Genomic DNA, 14,797 nt, shown 5'->3' on the forward strand with positions numbered 1-14,797 from the left:
TTAAAGTCATTAAAACAGATAGATCACCTGCCCACAGCCTGTAGGAATAAAGAACAGATTCAAGCCATTTCTAGCAGCAGCCCCCAGATTAGCCAATACAGAACACACTGAGCAAATTAATAATCAGAACAGCCACACGGTCCACTTGTGTAAAAGGCTTGATATGCTAAACTTGCATTCTTTTCTCTCCCACTCTTGCAATCAGCTTAGTGCCTTGTTTAAAACACAGCAACCCTCTTCATTCTTACAGCATGCATTAATGTAATGAACAATCAGGGGCCAAAACAGGAGCAACCCAGCAGCAGCCACCAGGAATAACACTGAGCAAACTTGAGCATTTCAGACCTACCCATCTTTGCAGAAAAATAGCTTAATCAGTGCAGTGCTGAGGATAAAATCCTTGCAGGGACGGAGCTGCAGTTCCGCAGGAATCCAAACGAACAAACCATCATCTGTTAATATTTCAAGCCTCACGTATAAGACTGCTAAGGAATCCCTATCACAGTACAATCATCATTAGATGCACAAGAGATTCTGTGCTGTAAGGAATGACGCTCCATTCCATGAAGAGGACAGGTGGAAAGAAAAATGGAAGAATAACAGGAGGCCCAGTGAAGTCGTCATGAATTTTTTTTTCTCCCTGGGTCATTTACAAGTGGGAGACCCCTTCAGGATTCAAACCAATCAATCTTTATTTAGCACATCTTTTTCTCACTCAGCCTGTGTAGAAAGACTGCAGCAAATGGTGCAAGGGATTGTGGGATGGGGATGCAGCAGAGAGCTGCAACCAGATTCGCTGGGCTCTTTTTTTTTTCCTCCCTACTCAGCAATCAGCTGTTCCGAGGCTCCGCGCACGGCCATTGAATTTGGTCACCAGAATGTTATTACAGGATTAGCAGGCGGAGACAGCTACCACTGTGCATCTGGCATGTCAATGCAGCTAAGAAATACATATGCAAATACTACTCACAAATCGGAAAAAGGATTTAACTCCAAAGGAGAGAGTAAGTATTACATAACATCCATTACCAGGACAGCTCCCAGAGATAAAACGAAAGCACTTTGTTTATAAAGAAGATAAAGTTTAACACTTAATGATTCCACTCGGATTTTTGCAGGATTCTGGGTATTTCTTGGAACGTAATTCTTCCCTGCTCCAACTTTAAGAAGCAACAAAAGACCCCACAAATGCTCTTTGGCTCTCTCCAGATGTTTAAAGCAGAAGCAAAGAGCCTCTCCGGAAAACTGTGCTACTGACACACAAACCAGCAGCAGCTTCTTCTACAGAGCCATATATTTGGTCTGACTCAGTCTCAAGTCAAATATTCAAGGCAGCAAGTGGTAAACTCATATTCAAGCAATTTGAGAATCAAGGCTAACAGACTGTTCAACTTTTCTATAAACATTAATGCAAAGGTATATTATCATAGTTAATCTATTTACTTGCTTACATTTTTTTTAAAAATTCACAGATCAACTCTGATTTTACTAGGCTGTTACCAAAGAAATAAAAAAAATTGGTGCCTGCCATTTTTCAGCTATGCAGAGAAGGTTGTTTAAAAGCTGCTTTTGAATACACAGACACCACTGAAGTAAAGCAACATAGAATTAGCTTTGTCTTCCAGTATATAACAGCTGGTGGGTTTTGCAGACAAGGTAGTATTTGCATCTCTAAATACAGTGTATCTTTTCTTTGAAAAAACCAAATCATATGCAAGTATTTCAGCTAACTGAGGCTAACAAAGCTTCCCACAAATAAAAGAACACAAAGCACCATTTGCATCAATAAGAAAACACGTGGGGCTTAAATACTCTCTTTGCCACCCCGACTTAATTAGGACAGATATAGCTATTTTAGAAGTTTAAAATGTTGTCCCCAAGCTCTTTAAGCACGGTTTCCATTTTATTCTACTTTTGAATTGATGAGTTAAGTAGTATTAAAAATCATTTAGTGTGACTGAAATGTAATCTAAATTCCTGTTGAAAATACAAATTCTGCACACATCCTTTACTTTCCACTTAATGATCATTTAGCCAGATCATTTTATGCATCAGGCAGATCCAGCCTGGTTTCCCTGGACAATATGCCCACAGGGTGAAGGCATGTTGTAATCCAGTTTATAACCTGAAATGAAACATCAGGCAGCGTGTGTGCATGTATCAGGGTTTGGGGTGCCTGTGCCAAAACACTGCCCCTCTAACTCCCTTAACATGTGCTGAACTCAATCAAAGAGAGAGCACAAGGTATGTTTCATTTTAGCTCCAACGTTTAAGAGCAGCAGGCATCTGGACAGCAGGATTCACAGTTTAAAAGAAGGCCAGAGATTTCAGGCATGTTTTTGGAGACATAGTTTTTTTAATCTTTCGTTCGGGGAGGTTTTTGGTTTTCTTTTTAAACTGTCTGAGGAATCCCTATTGCAAAGAACAAGCAAAAGGTTTCACTCCCACAACATGAAGATCCAAGGCCTTTTATTTCCTCCAGTAGAACACTTATAACAAAAATCAAGTGATGAAGTTCAGGAGCGGCACCCCAGAACTGAAGACTGTCGGACAGAAGCATGCAGGCATAATTTAGTTGCTTGCTCATTTCTAACACTGCCTTTACATATGCTAAAACAGAATGACCAATATCACTCAAATTACTATTTCCATTTATGGTCAGTATTAAGGACTACATACCCCTCTGAACTGATCCCATAACATACCTCATGGCCAAAGGAGACTGCTGGAGCCACAGGTGCAGCCACTCTGATAGGGAAACACACCTCCAAACGAAAGATTCCTTCAAAGTGCTGTTCTCTTAAAATTAACTCTGAAAAGTTGCTTGCTGACAATGAGCTGATACTCCACAAATTATCCTGCCTCTTCAACAGAACAAAAACGTGCTACTGCGGCAAGGAAATTGAGACAAAAGGCATAGCATTTCTCTGAGATTTTTCTTGTTATGTGCTGATACACGGGTTCCTTCTCCTTAGTGAAGAGGAAATTGATTCAATCTTGCACTTTACCCCCATAGCAGTTACAACCAGACTCATTCAAATAGGTTTATTGTATGTGTATGTCTTTTGTGCTGGGAGATGGGGGTTGGGGTGGTCATTATATGCTTTGTTTTGCTTGTTGTTTTTCTGTTTTTATTTTAAAAAGAATAGGCTACTTTTCCTCAGAAAACTGCTGCATTTCATTGTTGCTGTTGACCTATCTGTGTCACTGCTGACTACTGAAGAAAGTTCTGGAGAAGAAAATACATAGTACATGCCATCTTCGTAGTGCCATAGAAGAGTGATCTAGCTTCTCTTGTCATCCCCTGTAAATGTCCTGGGTTTTGAATAACTTATTGTTTCCCCTGTTACAAACACAACCTGAATTCATATTCTTAGGGAGGGAATAATTATTAAGCTACCAAAAAACTCAAAGTTAATTTACGGGTCATAGGCAGATATTGATAATATTAAATAAGTCATCCAAGTACTCCAAGATTAATGGTCTGCACTGAAGCCTATATTATAAACTGACTGAATGGAGAGTAGTCTAGCTCACCCTGCTGTACCAAAGAGGTTTTAAGGTCAGCAGAAAAAAATATATTGGGTTAGTTCAAACTAAATGACCAGCTAATACAGTCCTGGCAATTAAGGCTGACTGAAAAGTAAGAGATGTGAGAGACCAGAAATCAATTGCCCAAAGCCAACATGCTGGAAATGAGGATTAGATTAGGAACACAAATATAGCATAGGATGGGCTGTTACAGCCATCACACAGCTCCACACATCCCTAATTTGACCCTGGTGCCAGGAGAGCAAGTGGGGTGTAACAGCCAAACTTTGTCACTGTGGAGCCATGCCCACAAGCAATAATCCTAAGTCTTCCTTATGAGCCGGTGGCCTTTACCTTTCACTGCTGCAGTTGCAGACCCATGCAGACCCAGCAGCTTCCAGAGAGCAAGTGCAACTTCCAGCCCTCACTCCACATCCTCTAATAGTCCAGGCTGTAGCTCAAACCCTCTGAGAGCAGCAGCAGCTTCCTGCCACTGTGGGTTTGTAGCCAGAGGCCATGTCTGCCCCAAAAGAAGCTCTGCTAGGTCCTGGTTCCTCCCCACCAGCCACAGCCATGAGCCATGGTCACTCCCTCGTCTTATGATCCAGCAGAGCAGATGCTTTTCCCCAAAGCTTGTGATCCAACACAAGGGATTTGTCAAAGCCTGGGAGGCAAACAACTTGAAAGGTTTGCCTGGGATGTAATGATGGAAACTTTCCCAGCAGCCCAGCACCCATCCTCCCATGACTTTGCCACCTTCTTTTATTTCCTTCTACCTTCTGCTTATGCCTGGTTTAGCTTGCCAAGGTTGCGGCTTTTGCAGCTCAACTGCAGCACAGCTGGGACAGCCTGGCCTCCCTGCTCAGCCAGCCTGAGCCTTTCTGGCAGTGCCTTTCTGCACTTCCTGCCTCTCTCCACCACTGAAGTTGCAAGTCAGACAACACCAGACACAACCTGCTTTTCTCCCCTCCGTGTTATTCTTTCTTTTCCCCCATTGCCATTGAGGTGGCACTGCAGTCACCAGAAACAATCTCTGTATTGTGGAATTCCTTCTGCACAGCAATGGGCTGACCTTCAGTATCACTGTCAGATGCAGATGTCATGAATTAGATTTTTTTAAATAGTTTTCAGCTGCTGAAGGCACAGGAATAACAGGAATAGAAGACACTGCTACAAATAAAAGCCTTGCTTAATAGTGTTACATGTTTAATATTTATTCTTTTTTTCTTCCTCCTTTCCCCATCCTGTAATCAAAGCTCACAAAAGGGTGAGCCCCTGAGAAGTGGGTGGACCTCTTAAGACATCACCATACTAATTCTTTACGCTCCAGTTTGTGGAGGCAAGGTTATGGCTGGCATCTAATACCCACATTTATTCTCTCCTCATCCCCACAACTGGTCCCTCTGCAGTAGCCCTTCTCCACCCCACTTTGGAGGTGAATAGTCCTGCTTCTATCTCTAGAGACCCCATCTCCCAGATGTCCTGTCTTTGGATGGAGAGGGGACCTCTGGGGACAAGTCTGGCAGGGTAGAACTTGTGTGATCACACAGTCATCACCAACTGAGAGGTTATTTGTCTGACTGAGGTTTTCAGGATGTCTTTTGAGTCAGGGCCTTGCACAATAAATTCCAAAACAGCTGGAACACACTAAATTTATTGCACATGAGACAACAATGCATGGATGGGCATCCATGAATCCTCAACCAAATACCCCAAATTCTCAAAAATGAGATTTCAAAGAGAAGGGGTAGGAAATTAATGGAAAGGACACACCAAGGGAAAGAACAAGATAAAGGTATCAGGTTAAATTACAGCATCAGAATTGTATTTTAAGGCCCTTTCCATGTTTAATAAAATGTCATATTCTCAGGTGAAATCCTAAAAAAATCTGCCGTAAGGTATGTCGAAGTAATTATTTCAGGAACTAGATGTTATGCAGCCATAAGTAAAATAAGTTTAAATTGTATACTTGCCATCCAAAGCAGTAAGAGCACTTCTACTGAAAAAAAGCCTACCCTGACTACCAGTACTGTTACCATCACCCTTACAGTTGCACATTTTTGACTCTCTAGGTCTACCTATTTTGTGAACACTGACAGGTCTCTGTTCAGCCTTCATAGGTACATAGGCACAAATAAAACCAAGCTGAACTGACAAATAATTAAAACTGCACATCAAAACACTGCTGCTTCCATAAACATCTGCTATGAAATGTTACTTGAAATAAAAGTGCTCCATGAAGACTCCATAGTAATTACTGTTAACACTTCCAGGAGCAGGAAAACAGGCAATAGAGCAAAAAGAAGGAGGCTGATCAGGAATCTTTTTGGAAAGAGGTCCCTGGTCTTTTCTACATACTGTTACATATAAGATATACTGAAAAATGCTCTAGGCACTTTCTTCAGAGTTGCTGAGCAACAGGGAAAAAAATAAATCCAAGTAGAAAATTCTCAATGCTTTTGGTACTGAGCTGTGTGGTGAAAATTGTAGAGACCATCCCCTCCACTCCTGAGACTGGATCTGCCCCACACTGCATGTCCAACTGCAGCTCTCACTTTAGGGGAGATAACACACTTCAGGTGCTGGAGTTTAGTCACATATTCTCTGATGACCACCAAAAAGTTACTCTGTTGTTTCCATTTAATTCAGTAGGATTTTGGTGAACTAGCACGAAGTTCAAATCAGCAAGGGAGAAGGCTGCACTCAGCAATCATTACAAGCCACGTAACCTCTGCACAAAATTAACTTAAGAGAGTGCCAACCCTTTAGAATGTTTTTCTTGCAGCCTTCAAAACTCCCACTTCCCGTCAAATATAACACATGAAACATAACCTAGGAGGTAAAGAAACCCAAACCACCTTAGGTGTCTCACAGCAAGAAACAGGAGATAGAATCTAAGTTTTAAAAAAAGCAAAAATGGAGGCAGAAAGGGAAGGAATTATCATCTTAGCACAAAACCACATATTGGAATAAGGACTAAGAATGAGGGAGAAAAAAGGGCTCCTCTTCAGCATGTGAGCAGCCTGAAATCAGGCTCACATCCTCTGTAACATTTATATTGTTTAAACACAAAATATTGATTGCTGCACCTCCATATTTACCTTAGTTGTTTAACAGTACCCACCTCATTTTCTTGTCCACCGCCCAGCAACGATGTTAACTTCTATATCTGCCAAGTCTTCTTCTGAACCAAAATATCTTTCAAAAACACAGCAATAAGTCTAAACATGTATATGGTCGTTGGGTTCAGAGACAACCTTGCTCAAGCGTTAAGTGGCAGGCAGAAGTTTACCCAGGCAGGCTCTTTATGTTGGCAAAAGTGCAATGCTGAGCTTTCACAGCAAGTAGGTAAACACATAGCTATGTGCAGCAGGTAGTCTGGCAGCACCAGCAGTAGTGAGAAACAATGTCAGGACAACCTTGGCAAAAGGAGCTCTGTGGGTTTTAACAATGGTTGTGGGCACAAGAGCTGAACAGACCAAACAACCATAGCAAAAAGCCATCTACAGCTCTCGGTGGGAACTCAAAGTGCTCAGAGCTCGAGCATGCCAGCTGTGACGCTGTGTCCTCCACCTCCACACTCACAGGGACACTCTATTTGACTTTCCAGCAGTCAGTTCCAGCAGTTCAAAACCTGGAAACACCCAATGGCTGAACTTCACCCAGTAAACATGTCCTTCCAGTTCTCAGCAAGGACACTCATTTGCTGATTGCCCACCAGCGCTCCTATTTAAAGAACTGTTGTTATTGGAAATAGCTGAAACCTTTCTACAGCAGGGATTAAGTGCTCCCTGCACCTTGTGCCCTGCCTGCAGGAATGCATCAATTCCCAGCATGTGCTTCCACAGCAGAGTTTTACCACAGCCACAGTAACATGTGTTATCTGCCTGCAAAGTCCATCAAACCCCTGGGTGGGCAGGATCCCCAGACAGTCCTACCAAGCGGCCACTCTGGCTCAGCCCAGGCTCTCCCCAAGCCTTCTCCCTGAGGTACAAGGTTTATACATGACACAAAGCTGTCTACCTTTACCCCTCATCTCCAAAAACAACTCTCCTAAGCTTCCTCTTAGACATCTCTTGCAGGTTCAGGCCAGATGCCCAAAGGCCCTTATGGGGCATTGCCAGGCTGCTCATAAGCAAATGCTCAGCTCTGATGTAGGTTAGATTTCTGCAAAAATGACATTCTCAGGAGACCTTGTACATACACTCCTCCATGAATGTCAGTCTTTTCAACTGGCATCACAACTTAAGAAGCAACAGCTAATGAAAGAGGAATAAAGCAGAACCACTCATATGCACAATTTTAAGACACTCCAAAGCTGAACTGAGATATACAGGACATTCATTTCTACATGAAAACACATCCATTTTACATTACAGGAAAACAACTACATTTTTGTGTACGTGAAAAGAAAATTAGGAGATAGTATCAGAAACTATAATATAATAATCATGTGAATGCATCTGTCTGTTAAACAAAAAAAAAGGCACTTGGAAAAAAAAATCTGGCATGAGGAGAGATAAGAACAATATTGTCTTAAATAAACCGCATTATCACTTGGACTGTGATAGCACCTGGAGATCTCTTTCAAGTACCAGAATCCTGCTGTGATAGGCACCTGCTACACAGCATACAAGCTCCCTTGCAAACATAGGTAACCTGTATCTTAAGGCCAAACACAGTTAGACTGTTGCTATGTAACTGATCTGTGACACTAAGCACTTTCTACACTACGAAGTAAGTTTGCATAGCCAGCCATCAATTTAGATAAGGACTGTCTTTGTAAAGAAAGAGGAGCAAGACTCATATAGTATAAAACTCTTGCAGTCAGGAATAGGGACAGATCTTAGCATCTTCTTTCCTTTGCAAACTCTATGAGTGGATATAACAACTGCCTGAGATTTTAGAAATAGTCCTTGTGACAACTGTGACAAGATGCACCATGTTGTTACTGAAACAAATTATACACCTAAGTGATAAAACCCATGAGAGGTGTGTGCAGAGTAACCAGATGTAAGCACTGATATTATGAGGAATTGAGAAATCCTAGTGGAAAGCCAGTTACAAACAGAACATGGAGACAGCCCCGCCTCAGGTACATAACTTCTCTAACTCAGATTCCACAGTGTGCGGCTCTTAGGACGTACTCCAAATAACTTAAATGCTTTTGAAAGGTTGATGAAACAGTAGTCATTAGGTTTTTGGCAGGTGGAGTCCCCTTGAGTTAAATTTTATTCACAATGTATTGTTTTTTCACTATTTGTGTCTATTGCTTCTTACTATTCCTTTTTACAGGCCACAGAGGAGAAGCCTCTTTTGCAGATACCAGTAATGTGCTGGATAATTCTTCCCCCTGTGAGCTGTGAAACCCATTGTCCAGGGTGCTACAGTTGTTAATATTTTACAGGCATTCCAGGAGAGTGGGACAAATTCCTGGTGAATAAATTTATGTAAGACACCACCTCTACCAGGAGCAGAACTGGAAGCACAAATCATTGAATACAGAAGATCATTTTGAAGAGTACCATGATATCTCTGATCCATTCTTGTCCTCTTCTGTAGGCATCTACTGTCAGCAACCATCCAAATTATAAGGCTAGGCTAGATTTACTTTTGATTTGACCCAGACAAACCTTTGAATTACTCAGAGCAGACATCACAGGAGCCTCATAGTAGCCACTCCCTTTTGGTATAGTTAATTGCCATGAATGGCTTTACAGGGCTGCTTCTTTGCAAAAAAAGGCCACTTTGCAAAGTTGGGCCATTTAGGGATGCCAGATGAAATGAATCCCTCAGACATTTGCCTTATTACGCCACTGTTGCATGAGGAATGCCACTTAGGGCCCTTAGCAGGTGCACCCATCACAAGTCACACAAACAAGACTCCCAACAATGGTGAATGACTAAGCATCACCCCAAGCAGAGAACCTTTTATAGTGAATACAATAACAACCTAGCACTTCTTTTCCCTCTTCCTCTTACCTTTTCAAATTTACTTCATCCTTAAGAAAAAAAAAAGTGACTTCCAGTGATATTTCCTTTTTCTGGTTTCTCTGCATAGCTGCTCTGTCTTATTAATGCATTAAGCAATGTCATAGAGCTTGGGGAAATGATGCCTTGATCACTGTCCTGGTTCTTCTCATTTAAAAGTTGCCCACCTTCATCATCAGAGGTCCCTTCAGACTGTGCACATCTTCAGAGAAGGCTGTTCAGAGGACAAAGGCCACCATTCAGGAGCACAGATAAAAACCCATCCCAAAAGTTAAATATGGGAAGAAATCTTCCTGCCTTTACAATTAACTGTATTCAAGACTGTGTAATATGTCAGCTTCTGATAAGACAAACAAAAACTTTAAACTGTGCCAACAGAGGAAATGGAACTACTCTTTTTTTTTTTTTTTTTTTTTTTTTTGCAAATCCACCTTGCTATACACATGTTTTTGCATGCTCTAATCCAGTCTGGTTTTTACTAAGTTTTATAGGATGGAATAATCAAACCTAATAAGAATGAGGAAGCTAAGGGATGAGAGGATTCTCTGCCTACACAGAACATATAGTGCAATCCTTATAGAACGATCCTCCAATACTTAATGTCTTCCTCTTCTGTGTAATAAACGGTTGCATTTATCTCTACAGAGAGATTTTAAGTAAAGGATTACTTTTGTAAACCAATGAAAAATTATTTGTCTTTAAAATAAATTTTGATTGTAAAATACAGACATGTTCTGAGACATCTCAGAACATGTCTGTATTTTACAATCAAAATTTATTTCCAGCTGTTTTAGATGCAAGACAAAAAGTTATCATTGCTTATTTGATAAAAAGAATGAAATATTCATGGTGCAACACTTAATTTTATCTTTCTTATGTTTTCTGAGCTGAGATGCACAAATACCTCCTGCTCCCAAAACTACTCAGAGCAGACTAAGAATTATGTAAGAGAAGAACCAGTTCTTTGAAGAGGATCCAGTCAAACTTAAAAGCACTTTGGAAAGACCACATATTAACCCATATTGTAGTACTGTGTCAGAGTAACATTCAGGAGAAAAAGCCACCATCAGATGCTATGAAATAATCTGTGGCTCAACCTGACATGTTGGCCCTAGGTTTCCTAACTTCAGAACAGTGCAATTACTTGACTTCTAGATATCAAATTAAACCTGCTTTCAAGATAAAAAACAAAAAAAAACCAAAACAAAACAAAAAAACCCCACCAAAATAACCTAGAAACAAAACAAACCAGCACCTGCAGAGGCTTATCTTGTGGGAGTTAATCCCTGAAGGTTTACATTAACACTTCCACCAACAGAGGGATTACAGGAGAGAAAGTTGTAGAAGGGAATTTCATGAATACTGTTTCCTTACTGGAAAAGGAACAGAAAAAGCAAAACCAAATAAAAAAACTGTGCAAATGCAGAGAAACACGGCAGCTTTTCCTCCTCACGCGTTTATGTATACCGTAAATGGCTTGTTCTTCAGTCCTGCATTTTCATTCCTGGGGGTCATTTTAGTTCCCGAGGAATTTTTAGGTAGAGGGGTTTACAGTATTTGCAACTAACAGCTGTTCACAGAAGAACCAGGGGGCCTCGAAGACATCATTGAAACTGCTGACACCTGCTCTTTTGGAAGTCCCATTTCTCATAAAATATGCAAGTTCTCAAATAGTACAGAGCATGGGCCAAATATGGTTGGGGCTAAATATGGGACACTTACTGTCTCTCCAAGGACCACTACAGGGATTAATGCATTCAGAAGCACACAAAACCCATAATTGTTGGGATCTTTTCAAGAACATTTCCAAGCTCAGCACAATGTTTTGAATGCAATCTGTTGTTGTTCTGTAAGTAATTGTTTCAAGCATATTTTCTCAAGATTCCATCACTACTTCAGAGGACTTCTGTTCTGCAAAGGGTGCAGGAACATTTTGCACTTTCATGTTTTCATACTATTCAGAGTTATGTAGTTCAAAATAATATGGACACTGCCCTTTCCTTGCTAAATCAACTCCTGAGCACTTCACAAAACACACTGGTAGATATCACACACGTTCAAGATCACAAATAACCAGGTTCTGCTGAACTTTGATGTTGAATGAGACAAGCACAGTATAGATCATCACAGGGACTAAAGCTCTTTTTAAGCCATCAGTCCAGACATGGCAAATTTCCAAATTACACATTTGCTGAAGGAGTATCCTCAAAACTAGCATTCCAAACCCATAAAAAAATAAAAAGAAAAAAAGAAAATAAGTGGGATTGCCACTCTTTGTTTCAAGAACTACAAGAAAAAAAATCAAGAATAGAAGCTCATGGCAGCACAAAACAAATAGCTTTCCATGACAAAAGAACAGAAAATCACCCATAAATAAACTGATCATACATATGTTTAGGCAGACTAATAACACTTAGACAAATAAATCCATACTGGATCAGGAGCAAGCAAATTGCTGAACAGTCATCTCAAGCATTTAAAATCTGATCAAAACGTAATTGCATCTACTTCAATCCTTATGTCTCTTTCACAAAGAGCATCCACCTTGGCATAAGGACTGAAAATCACCATCCATGTAATTAACCACTCCTACAATGCATCCAAAACTGATAATATTCAGACGGTTTTAAAGTGAGACAGAATGAATAATACTTTTACACATGAGCAAAAGTACTGACTATAAAAAGCAGAGCTGTTTGGAGTTCTTCCAGAGGAATATTAAGTATATATGTGATTACAGTAAAATTTAAGTAATTTCTCTTCTCCTAGTGGCAGGGCATATTCTTATGTTATTACTGCCTAGATTTAATATTTAGCAATAAACCATCACAGCCATTTCAGCATGAGTTTCTTTTGATGCTTGTGTTAGCAGGGTCACCATGTAATGTAAGAAGTGACAGAATACAAGCTGCTAACATTTTTCACATGTCTATGATTAGTCTCTTCTTAATTTAGCTGCGCCTCTTTTAACCCTACTGCAACTAGACAGATGGATAGAGCCAGGCAACATCTACCTGCTACATCTACCTGTTCAGTACCTCAAGAACTATATGTCATTTGCATTTCCAATTTCAATTCTTCCTTTTGAATAGGATTTGCCTCTGAGTTTTTGCCCTAAAGACCAGCTAGCAACTAGGAAGGCTGCCTGGTTGCCAGCAGACTTCTCAGCTGACTAGATCCTTGGCTGTCCCCACACAGAACATTAGTGACATGTTACATCATTTGTTTCATGGTATGGTATTCCAGTTATAAACTGTTATCAAGCTAAATTACTGACTTCCAGCTAAAATTACCTTTCAAAATAAGTGATGCCCAATCCAAATATAACCAGGCACCCCAATTATTAGAAGGAGTGACATGCAATATGTCCACAGATTGTGGAGAGAAAATGTTTAGACAGTCTGTGGTAGAAAACCAAGGCAAATACCTTTAACGTTACAATTCATACAATAAATATTTATCTATTTAAACCACAGAAATAAAACATGGTCTTGCCAGAAATAAAACCATTCAGAAAGTTTGACATGAAATGCCCTTTTCATTTCTCAAAAGTCAGCCTGAGCTTTGTTCAGTGGAAGGCATTCTTTATTTCAGTTGATCAAAAACAAAAAGGAAGAAAAAAGATCTAGTGCACAAAACAGGAATTCTTCCAAATTTCATTTGTTAAGTGTTTACAACCAAGCAGCTCTTTCCTTTACAGACATGTTAATACAAAACTGTCAGCACACCAACGACTACTTGCAATCCATTCATGTCACATAACAAACAGAAGAGCAAGTCCAACTCTAACAGAAGGATCATGTCTTGAAAAGTAACTTATCAAAAATGGAGATATAGAGAGGTGAAGTGCATTTGTGTGATTGCTAAGCCCTGCTCATGTCCCTTCAGTATTTTAAAAACCTCTAAATAGTCATTATTTTCTTTCCTATATTGATTTCTTTCAACAAATATTGATTTTTGTTTTCAGTCTAATTTTTTTAACAGCCCATGACATGCATTTCACATGGTTAGCTCTCCCCACCTTTGTGTTTTTGGTTTTTTTTTACCAGGAAACCTTACAGAAAACAAAAGAACAACCTGCAGTCTCTGGAAATAGCATGTAATTATTGAGAATTATAATTTTGGTTGAAGGTGTCAGCCAAGTGTAGCATTTGCTACAGTGGATTGCAACCTGGCAGTCACTGGATTTCTTTAATAACTGAAAAAGGCACATTTATATATGTTACCCTGCAAAATATGGATGGGCAGAATTCCAGGAGAAAATTTTTAGGGCTTTGGAATTAGTGGCATTTTACAATACAGAATACTGCACTGTCTGTAAACAACTGATTAAATCTGAAGTGTTATTCCCTTATATAATGCCTTTGTGTTAAAGAACATTCTTTATAAACTGAACTTATTATTTGCAGTAATATATGCTTGCAGCTGTGTATAAAAAAATATAATACAAACTAGCTACACTTGTTTCCTCAGACACATTTAATTCTGATGAGACAATGTGCTTGCCAGCAGATCAAATCAAATGCTTTTACATGTGGCTCAAGGATTTATCCTAACCTACTATACATTGTGCCTTTGTTTTTATAAAAATAGTTCATGTGTCTAGACACAGTATTACATGTTTCTGCAAAACTGTGTATGTTTAATACTTTATGCAGATGATTAAATTTCAGCTTCAGTATAGTAATACTATAGAACACTTTGTTCTCTGGATTAGAACACCCAGTACCTTTCCAGTTAATTTAATTCCTCAGTTTTCCTCAAAGGAATCAGAACCATCACTGTGTTTGCATAAGCTGTCCAAATTCTAGTTTTGTTGTGAATTAATGAAATTCCATTATCAGGCAAAGACAGGCCCAGCATGCTTTCATAATGGCTTCAAGCACCAATTATCTGGGATTTTCCAGTAAACAACTTGAGCTTCAAGCTAAAACCAGGACTGTCAGAGAAGGAATAGTATCATGGGCTGGGGAAATCCCCCAGCAGAATTAGCATCTTTGTCCAGGTAAGGTCTAATGTTCCAAAAATTGTGCATGCTGCTGGACATAGCAGAATTCAGACAGCACTTGCATGTGCCAGCAGACCATGGACACCGCTTGTCTCAAATCTAGCCTCAAACACAAGATTTCGTCAAATATCAATGCCATGAAAAAGATGAACTTTTAAGACACACATACTCCCACCACTCCTCCAAAGCCTTAAATGTATACATACTTCTAATTTTTATTCTGTGTCTAGAAGGATGCATTCACTGTCTCCCTTTACAAATTACATA

The 14,797-nt window shown here is 39.9% G+C and overlaps 1 protein-coding gene across 17 annotated transcripts in view; it reads right to left on the reverse strand.

Annotated features, from left to right (window-relative positions):
• Window positions 1-14,797, reverse strand: part of TRIM2 (tripartite motif containing 2) — a 91,877-nt gene that overhangs the window by 42,570 nt on the left and 34,510 nt on the right. For 3 of the 17 annotated variants that reach the window (XM_031060995.1, XM_005415592.3, XM_014309838.2), the window contains exon 1: window positions 350-1,253. The exons of the other annotated variants lie outside the window; for them this stretch is intronic. The gene's annotated coding sequence lies outside the window, so the exon portion shown is untranslated. Of the gene's footprint in view, window positions 1-349; window positions 1,254-14,797 lie in introns of those variants that run through there. 17 annotated transcript variants of the gene reach the window in all.

Source organism: Geospiza fortis, unplaced genomic scaffold (genome assembly GCF_000277835.1).
Source record: "Geospiza fortis unplaced genomic scaffold, GeoFor_1.0 scaffold40, whole genome shotgun sequence".
NCBI classification, from domain to species: domain Eukaryota; kingdom Metazoa; phylum Chordata; class Aves; order Passeriformes; family Thraupidae; genus Geospiza; species Geospiza fortis.